This window comes from Hemitrygon akajei, chromosome 9, assembly GCF_048418815.1.
Source record: "Hemitrygon akajei chromosome 9, sHemAka1.3, whole genome shotgun sequence".
Taxonomy (NCBI): Eukaryota; Metazoa; Chordata; class Chondrichthyes; order Myliobatiformes; family Dasyatidae; genus Hemitrygon; species Hemitrygon akajei.
In genome coordinates, this window is record NC_133132.1 from 83,189,438 (window position 1) to 83,200,099 (window position 10,662).

The 10,662-nt window shown below is 40.7% G+C and overlaps 1 protein-coding gene across 2 annotated transcripts in view; it reads right to left on the reverse strand.

Moving 5' to 3' along the window:
* The window catches only part of ascc3 (activating signal cointegrator 1 complex subunit 3), a 360,447-nt gene extending 350,002 nt beyond the window's left edge, over positions 1 to 10,445 (reverse strand). Inside the window, exon 1 of one of the 2 annotated variants that reach the window (XM_073056467.1) lies at positions 10,297 to 10,445. The gene's annotated coding sequence lies outside the window, so the exon portion shown is untranslated. Of the gene's footprint in view, positions 1 to 10,292 lie in introns of both variants that reach the window. The other variant, XM_073056468.1, reaches the window with a different exon arrangement.
* Positions 10,446 to 10,662: the final 217 nt, after the last annotated feature.

A 10,662-nucleotide genomic window follows, 5' to 3' on the forward strand; every position in this document is an offset into this window, starting at 1 on the left:
TCTTCTGGGACAATGTTCTGTGGACAGATGAGACAAAAACTGAACTTTTTGGTAGAAATGTACACCACTGTGTTTGGAGGGAAATGGGCACTGCACAGCAACACCAAAACTTCATCCCAACTATGAAGCATGGTGGAAGGAGCATCATGGTTGGGGCTGCTTTGCTGCCTCAGGGCCTGGACAGCTTACAGTTGTGGAGGGGAAAACGGATTCAAAATTGTATCAAGACATTTTCAGGAGAATGTCAGGATAGCAGTCAGTCACCTGAAAGTTCAGAGAAGCTGGATAATGCAACAAGACAATGAAACGATATACAAGAGTAAATGAACAACAGAACGGTTTAAAAAGAAGAAAATTTGTGTTTTGGAATGGCTGAGTCAAAGAGAAGAGAAGACCCTAAAATAGAACCCAATGAAAATCCTTGTACAGATTTAGTTTCCAGGTTTATCCAATGAGGGCTAAAAGATAAATCCCAATCCTTTAACCAACATATCAAATATCGGATATTAATTGCCCAATAATAAAACTAAAATTAGGCAATGCCAATCCACCTTCCTTCCTTGTCTTCTGTAAATATTTTCATTGGGTTCTATTTTAGGGTCTTCTCTTACCCTTTGGTCTTTCTAAATTGCAGAAACGAATTGACAATCCGATAGTTAAACATACTTTACGTATATGGTTTCAATTTCGGAAATTTTTTGGGTTGGAATGGCTGAGTCAAAGTCCTTACCTCAATCCTATACAATTGTTGAGGAAAGACCTGAAGCAAGCAGTTCATGCAAGGACGCCCACCAACATCACAGAATTGAAGCAATTTTGTAAGGAGGAATGGCCTAAAATTCCTTCAAGCCAATGTGCAGGACTGATCAACAGTCAGCGAAAATGTTTGGTGGAAGCTATTGCAGTAGTTACTGAAAGCAAAGGTTCACATACTTTTCCAAAAAATACATGTAGTATTGGATCATTTTTCTTAATAAATAAATGAACAAGTAATATTTTTGTTGTTATTTATTTAATTAGGTTCTCTTTAGTCTAGTTTTAGGACCTACATGAAGATCTGATGACATTTTGGGTCATACTTGTGCAGAAATAGAGAAAATTCTACAGGGTTTACAAACAGTCTGGCACCACTGTATGGCCTCAGAATTGTCTAGTTCAAAGGGCTTTGTTGCTCAGTCACTAGATGTGGTCAACAAATATCTACATCTAGATCTAGCCACATGGAATCAATAGATATAGGAGTCAGGCAGGATAATGAAAAGAGTACATGATCTGCACAATCTTATTAAATGGAGGAACATGTGTCTGTGTGCATATGTGTACATTTATAGAATAATTGGAGGATTAGCAAAAAATGGGTGAGTGCTGATTCAGTGGCCCAAAGCACATTCCCGCATTGTATCTCATTATGATTATGATTTGGACGGACAAAAATCATGCCTACTATTCTGTACCAAATTCCTATTGTGCCCAAAGTTCTCACTGGTAAAGACACACTATTTGAAGACATGCAATTTTCTCATGAACTAAAAGGTTGCAGAAACTCAACTAAATAAGTCACATAAAGATATTCTGATAAATGTGCAGTTCTGATCATCTGCCTTCTGGACAGATATCAATAAGATTTAAGAGTGCAGAGAAAATTTACAAGAATGTTGCCTAAATGGGAAACACGCAATAGGACAGGACTTTATTACCTGGAGCACAGGAGAATGAGGAAAAATGTTACAGAAGTACTCAAAATTATGAGGACTATGGATAGCATAAATACATGCAGGTTTTTTGCCCTGAGGTTGGTGAGACTGGAACTAGAGGTTATAGGTTTAGGCTGACAACCAAAATATATAAGGGTATCCAGAGGGGGATCTTCTTCACTCTGAGGGTGGTGCCAGCAGAGGTGACAGATGAGGGTTCAATTACACTAATTAAGAGAAGTTAGTATAGGTATATGGATGAAAGGTACAGTATAATGGAGGGCTATGATCTGTGTGAGTAGATGGCACAAGGCAGAAAAACAGAGCAGCAAGACCAGATGGGTTAAAAAAACCTGTTTCTTTGACTCTGTGACTAAGAGTATTAAGATCAAAGGCTAAAGAAGGAGAGCACATGTCCTCTTAACAATCAATGTGTCCACATGTGGAGCCACAGGATGCTTCATATCAATACTTCTCGTCTCTGATTATCATTGATAAGTTCATAGAAGATAAGTAATTCACGGAAGAGAACAGTGATGTTCTGAAGCATATTGTTATCAATAAAAATTTTGGTACAGGTGTCCACCGCCTTAGGCTTTTGACAAGGTCCCACACAGGAGATTAGTGTGCAAACTTAAAGCACACGGTATTGGGGGTATGGGATTGATGTGGATAGAGAATTGGTTGGCAGACAGGAAGCAAAGAGTGGGAGTAAACGGGACCTTTTCAGAATGGCAGGCAGTGACTAGTGGGGTACCGCAAGGCTCAGTGCTGGGACCCCAGTTGTTTACAATATATATTAATGATTTAGACGAGGGAATTAAATGCAGCATCTCCAAGTTTGCGGATGACACGAAGCTGGACGGCGGTGTTAGCTGTGAGGAGGATGCTAAGAGGATGCAGGGTGACTTGGATAGGTTAGGTGAGTGGGCAAATTCACGGCAGATGCAATTTAATGTGGATAAATGTGAGGTTATCCACTTTGGTTGCAAGAACAGGAAAACAGATTATTATCTGAACGGTGGCCGATTAGGAAAAGGGGAGATGCAGCAAGACCTGGGTGTCATTGTACACCAGTCATTGAAGGTGGGCAAGCAGGTACAGCAGGCGGTGAAAAAAGCAAATGGTATGTTGGCATTCATAGCAAAAGGATTTGAGTACAGGAGCAGGGAGGTTCTACTGCAGTTGTACAAGGCCTTGGTGAGACCGCACCTAGAATATTGTGTGCAGTTTTGGTCCCCTAATCTGAGGAAAGACATTCTTGCCACAGAGGGAGTACAGAAAAGGTTCACCAGATTGATTCCTGGGATGGCAGGACTTTCATATGAAGAAAGACTGGATCGACTAGGCTTATACTCACTGGAATTTAGAAGATTGAGGGGGGATTCTATTGAAACGTATAAAATTCTAAAGGGATTGGACAGGCTAGATGCAGGAAGATTGTTTCTGACGTTGGGGAAGTCCAGAACGAGGGGTCACATTTTAAGGATAAAGGGGAAGCTTTTTAGGACCGAGATGAGGAAAAACTTCTTCACACAGAGAGTGGTGAATCTGTGGAATTCTCTGCCACAGGAAACAGTTGAGGCCGGTTCATTGGCTATATTTAAGAGGAAGTTAGATATGGCCCTTGTGGCTAAAGGGATCAGGGGGTATAGAGAGAAAGCAGGTACAGGGTTCTGAGTTGGATGATCAGCCATGATCATACTGAATAGCGGTGCAGGCTCGAAGGGCCGAATGGCCTACTCCTGCACCTATTTTCTATGTTTCTTAGGAAAGTTCGCTGTACACCACTTCGCTTTTACAAAAGACCTACATTAGTAACCCGTTTTTGCATTACAGAGGATTTTCGCTTTTACGAAAATTTTTCCCATATATATTAAAGGTTCTTCTCTTTACGCCATTTCGGCTTAAGAAAGGTTTCATATGAACACTCTTGATTAAGTGTATTCTTGAACATCTGGGAGGCAAAGGAATAAATTGATTGGACCCTCACAGAGATTTTCATATCTTTCTTGGGCACAGGTGAAGTATTGGAAAATTGGAAATTGGCTAATGTTGTGCCTTTATTTAAGAAGGGCTACCAAGGACAAGCATGGGAACTATAAATCAGAGAGCCTTACATGTGTCACTGGAGTAACCAGACGGGATTCAGAGACAGGATCTATCTGCATTTGGAAAGGCAAGGACTAATTCAGGAAGTTTGTGCATGGAAAATCACATCTCATTAATAGGACTGAGTTTTTTTTTTGAAGAGGTGACAGAGACAATTGAAGAAAGGGCAAGTGGATGTTATCTACATATATTTTAGCAAGGTTTTTAACATATTACATGGTAGGCTAGCCCAAAACATGAAGTCACATGAGATCTGGAGCAAACTAGCCAATTGGATTCAGTAACTCTAGGCCTGTTTCCACCTTCACTCTCCCCAGCTCCATCTGCCTTTTTCCTATTTTCTTCCTCTGTTTCTACTTATCACTTTTCTGCTTCATCTCTCAACTCTACACCTCCCAATCCATCACCTGAATCCTTCTGCCCATTATCCCTTCCACTCCTCCAGCCAGTCGTCACCTACCAGCCCCACCTCACCCCCTAAAAACCTCAACAATTCTTCCTTACCACAGATGCTGTCCAACCCACTGAATTCCTCCAGCAGTTTGCTGTTTACCCAGTTTACTGTATCTGCAGTCTCTTGTATTTGAATTGGATATAAAATAGACATGGTGAAAGTAGTCGGAAAGTGGTAGAGGAGGGCTTACTGAATGAGAAGATAATTGGCATGATGAGTAAGTTTGCAGATGACACCAAAATTATTGTGTGGTAGACAATACAAAAGGTTGTCTAATGATGTAGATCAACTGGGGATTAATTAGCAGATCAAATATAACTCATACAAATGGAAAATGATGTATTTTTGGAAGTTACTAAACCAGAAAGGACATACACAATGAATGACTGACTTCTGGGGTCTGTTATAAAGACCAGGGATACAAGGATATAGTTCCCTTAATGTGGTGACAAAGGTAGACAGAGTGACAAAGACGGCACTAAATACAAAGGTTGAGACATCATGGTACAACTATTTTGGATAATGGTGAGACTGCACTTGCAATATTATGTGGAGTTCTAGTTGCCTTGTAAGCGGACAAGATCTGATTAAGGTAGAGAGAATGCAGCAAAGATTCACAAGAATGTTACTGGGGCTAGAACGATTGAGTTATAAAGAGAAGTTGGATAGGATGGATCTGTTTTCACCAAAGCAAAGGAGGTTGAGGAATGACCCCTTTGAGGTTTATAAAATCATGAGACATGAAAATCATGTCAGTCTTTTCCCACTATAGGCAGGTCTAAAACTTAGAGTACATGCGTTCAAGGTTAATAGGAATGAATTAAAGGGGCTGTGAATTTTTTCCACAAATAGGAATGAAAGGAAGAAATTTTCCCACAGAGGGTAACTTGCCAGAGGAAGTAGTAGAGATGTATGCAATTTTGTTTGAAAGACCTTTAGACAGGAAAGAGTTAGAGGAATATGCCCCACATTCATTTTAATAGAACAAGCTCAGTGGGGACCATGGTTAGAGCATAGAACTACAGCCTGGGACAGGTCCTTCAGTCCACAATGCTAGGCCAAGCTACTTAGATCAATGACTTAATTAATTCAACCCCTCTTTCCCACACATTGAACAAATTCCTCTCTTTTTACATATTCATGTGCCTATATAAGAGCCTCTTAAATGCTCCTATGCCATCTGCATCTTCCACCACCCATGCTTACAGGGACAAATTGGCTAAAGGACCCTCTTCCAAGCCATATATATCTATGGCTGTGACTCTAACCTCTTCAAAAATGGTTTTGTGTACTACACTAATCTCACTGAACTCAATTATCAGATGGGAATTTTAGTCAGAATAATGAAAAACCACCAACTTTAAATACTGGCTCGGGGAAAAGAAAGACTGAAATTTTGGTCAAGAACCTGCATCCTTTCACACCACAAATGCTGACCAACTTCCTCCAGAAGCTTGTTTTTTTTTAAGCTCTCTAACATCTGCAGTCTCTTCCGGCTACATGAAATATTGGCTGCTTCCCTTTCCACAGATGCTGCCTGGCCTGCTGAACGTTTCCAGCATTTCTTTTTTGTTTCATACTTCCAGCTCTGCAGTTTGCTTTTATTTTCACATTAGAGTTTAGAATAACTTACATTCAAACATCATTGTCAAATTTCCAAGATATACTACTGAGCCATGAAACAGAGTTAAACTAACTAAAGACAGAATAAGAGAAAAATGGAGAAACACTTCATTAGAGGCAGAGATTTAAGATGAGGGGGTAAAGATTTAAAGGGGGAGAGGAGTATGTTTTTCATACAGAAGGTGGTGGGTATATGAATTGAGCTGCCAGAAATGGTGATAGAGCCAGCTACAATTACAACATGTAAAAGATATCTGGAGAGATACATGGAATAAAAATGATTAGAGAGATATTGGCCAAATGCAGTAAAATGGGATTATCATAGACTGGCATCTTGGCCAACAGGGACAAATTGGGATGAATGATCCACCACTATACCATATAATTCTATGAATCTTTGAATCCTGAAAGATGATCAAGGATGAAATTTTCATTGCAATAATGAATGTCTCCACATAGTGCTCTAACCTAAAGGCATGGACTAAAGCCTAAATAAAAGTGATCAAGTAGATAGGAAGTAATCAACTGGCCTGAATAGCCAATTCTCCCATGTATCATAAGACACAGGAGCAGAATTAGGTCATTAGTCTGCTCTGCAATGTTTGTGCTTAATATTACAGCATTTAAGTTTACATAAACATTTATTATCAATATCCCTGAAGTTTTGCAAGTTATTTTTCCAGTGGTACACCAAAATCACAGAAAAGTTTCTAAATATACAGTGGATTCTGGATAATTGGGACACATCGGAACCAATACATCTTGGACCAATTAAGTGGCTGCCCCAATTCGCTGAAGTTTCATGGAAATTTAGGAGCTAATACACAATTTTACAGTGCTGTTGTTATATCAGTACTGCTCTATTTTGTTCTGTATTACATTTAAATACTTAATTCGTTACTCAGTTTGTCTTTCTTTTAATACCTTTTTAACTAACGAATTAAGTATTTAAATGTAATACAGAACAAAATAGAGCAGTACTGATATAACAACAGCACAGTAAGATTGTGTATTAGCTCCTAAATTGGGGGCACGACTGGTTGCAGCAGCTTCTACAGCATCAATAAAAGGTGTTACTGTTCTACTTAAACTTCTAATGATCACAAGATCGTGCGATACATTAAGAACTTAAAGTACTGCAGGTCTACACCATCAGCGAGTTGCTTGCTGGTGGATATAATGAAGGAGATGCGCAGCGTGCTGCTGCCTGAATCGACGGAGACTTAAGTTCAATAGAGAGTGGCTATCATGGTCACTTTTCTTGTAATAGCAAGACCTCTGGACATTGTTAATCTGGGTTGCTGCAAGTTCAATTCACTCATTTATTGGATGAGAGCCGGGGTGCATGGTGGGGGATCTCCCTGGCCTCAGTCGTAATGAGGACCAGGCTTGAAGCCACGGTGTCACCCATTTATAGCCACCTGAGTGAGGAGATGAAGATGCTGCATTTCACCAGCGGCAGTGTGGTACAGCATCACAAATGGATTCAAGTCTGCCCTTCCAGGGTTTCACTCAACAGAAGACAAACTCTGTTATGGTCGACTGCAGATTTTTTGGCAGCACTCAATGGACTCAGGCCTCAAGCTACAGGATCGCTTGCTTTTCAGCCAATGGGGGAGAGGCATCACCCTCTACTGGGGGCAATACAGCAGTTGTATTCGACTGAAGATTTCAATTGGACTGAGGAGTCTGGTTGTGCTTTTACTAATATTCTATATGTGCTTGTATACGTGAGGACTGGGCTTCAAAGCTGAGGAGTCTCCTATTGGGTATTGGAGCAGGTTGACATATGATATTGGTGGGCGGCAGGGAGGGTCCGGACTATATATACGCATATTCAGCGTCGTTTTATTTTACTAATATTCTATACAGGTTTGTTGACTTGTTTGAGGACTGGGCATCAAGCCACAGCATCGTGACACTTATTCCGTGAATATGTTCTCGTGTGTGACTGTTGGTGATGTGTTTTAGAAAGATAGATAGATAGATAGATAGATACTTTATTCATCCCCATGGGGAAATTCCACATTTTTTCCAATGTCCCATACACTTGTTGTAGCAAAAAAAAAACTAATTACATACATACTTCACTCAGTAATAATATGATATGCATCTAAATCACTACTCAAAAAGCATAATAAAAAGTTCTTAATTCCTGGCAGTTGAATTGTAAAGCCTAATGGCATTGGGGAGTATTGACCTCTTCATCCTGTCTGAGGAGCATTGCATCGATAGTAACCTGTCGCTGAAACTGCTTCTCTGTCTCTGGATGGTGCTATGTAGAGGATGTTCAGGGTTTTCCATAATTGACCGTAGCCTACTCAGCGCCCTTCGCTCAGCTACCGATGTTAAACTCTCCAGTACTTTGCCCACGACAGAGCCCGCCTTCTTAACCAGCTTATTAAGACGTGAGGCGTCCTTCTTCTTAATACTTCCTCCCCAACACGCCACCACAAAGAAGAGGGCGCTCTCAACAACTGACCTATAGAACATCTTCAGCATCTCACTGCAGACATTGAATGAGCACCTTGACCTCATAATAATGCTGTCTCATTTAGCTGTATTCATGAGTATACATGTATGGTTAAATGACAATTAAACTTGAACTTAATTGAATTAATACTTATCTACAGAGAAATTCTTTTGACTATAAATGAACAAAATCGGTACAGACAACGGACAGCCTTCATAAAATGCTGTCAACAATTACATCCTCCAAATCTTCATTTCCATTGTAACATTTAAGATGATGGTCAATACCTTGAAATTATTCATAGTTCCTAACTTGCTGAAGTAGTGAAATCATTTCATTTGCACTCCTGGCCATCTCTGGCATCTACAAGCCTGAATGCTTGAAATCGTAGTGAGCAAACAGTTCTGAATTGCCTTACTGCTTATTTCTCACCAGCTATCTGTGATTTTTTAAAAAAAAAACACTGCTATCTGAACACTAACATACACAAATGTTTAAAAACTGTTTGCTCAGAGCATGGTGTAATGGCTAAAGACCATCAAGTGCACATGACTATACCAGCTGTAAACTGTTTGGCAATGGTCTCCTGTCCCAATTAAGCAGCATAGTATCCCAAATAAATGAAGGGAATCTCAGCTATTTCCTCGAGTAGCATTTGTTCTTTAACAGTTGTCTCAAATAAATGGCTACCCAAAATTGATCAAAATACACTTTATTCCCATCTTGTTATGAATCTTGCCTTAATTTATTTTGATGATTTTGTTTCTAGGAGATTTTCTCCAGTCACCTGAGCAGGCCAGCAGTTTCTTGTATTCGGGGGTAGCAAGGTAGCATAGTGGTTAGTGCAACACTTTACAGAACAGGCGACTGGGGTTCAATTCCCGCCAGAGTCCGTAAGGAGTTTGTACGTGACTACATGGGTTTCCTCCAGCAGCCCAAAGACTTAATGGTTTAGTACGTTAACTGGTCATTGTAAATTGTCCGATGATTAGGGTAGGATTAAATTGGGGATTGTTGGGCAGCGTGGTTCGAAGGCCCAGAAGGGCCTTTTCTGCACTGTATCTCGAGAAAAAAAGAAATGACTTCAATGCAGAAGGAAGGGCTGCACTTCAGTTAACATGTCCTGGACATTAATTATCTTGTTTCTGGAAGAGGATATATGCAAGGTGCACCAAGTGAGTCTGCATTTATTTATCCTTTGATTTGTTCATGAGAGTTTTAAATAATCAGTTTTAAATAATTTGAATAAATTCTGGAGGAAGATCGATAGCTGTGGTTAGCTTATTTATTATTAACACATTATTATTGTTATAATTTACAGAATAACCTGTAATTTCACTGGAAATAAACCTAAGAGCTCAAAGTCAGGATTCAAATTTCCAGTAATCATTTACGAATCCCTGCAAACACCAAAACTTTTATTGTTTTACGAAAACATATTCAAAGCAGCTTGTATACATACATGCATAAACACACACATATGTACATGTATGTAGAAACACATGGTTTCACTTGTGATTAGGAACACAAGATTTCCTGCGCAGGGGGCTATTATATCAAAAGAAGTGAAATGCTCTAACATGTTTCGCCCACACTAAAAATAAGGTTTTAAACGATGTCGGATATGCAGACGGGTCCACCAGGACACATCCCATCACGTGGAAACGACAATCTCAGTAATCTAGGGTTTGTCGTCTGGAGCATGCGCAATTGCTGCTCCTGCCACAACCTAATACCTGCTGGGACTTGTAGTTTACCCCCCAGCACGTTAAACTCAGTTTCTATTTAGGCCACACACACCAAACATTTTTCCCCAACTCCTTCAATCCTTGACAAAGCTTTTCTTCTACTTAATCTCATGCAAGACTGCAACCAGCCAAACCCGCGTGTCGTTTCAATCTGAAATCTCCATCCAGTTCCCCATTCAAGCACATACCTACCGCTATGTAACTCCTGTAACACACCGGCTGCCGACTGGTCACTGCCGTAAATTGCGTAACCGAGGTTGGTCAGCGTGCGCGCGCACGGGGAGGGCATTATCTCGCGAGACTGTGCCCCTCCTCCCTGCGGCTGAAAGGTGTGCCGTTCAGAGAATAACGAGGAGCCTGCCTGTAGGTTTGACGAGGGATGCTCGCGCGACCCGCTGGCCGGTCCGTCACGCTCTGAACTAACCGTTCGAAGGCGCGCGAGCCCGGCGGTGCACGTCGGGGACGGGGCTCTGCGTCACGTCAGCGGTTTCGATTTCCCGATTAATCTAACTGCGTATGGGACCAGGGCAGGAAATCACTCGTGTGAGTTGTCAAATA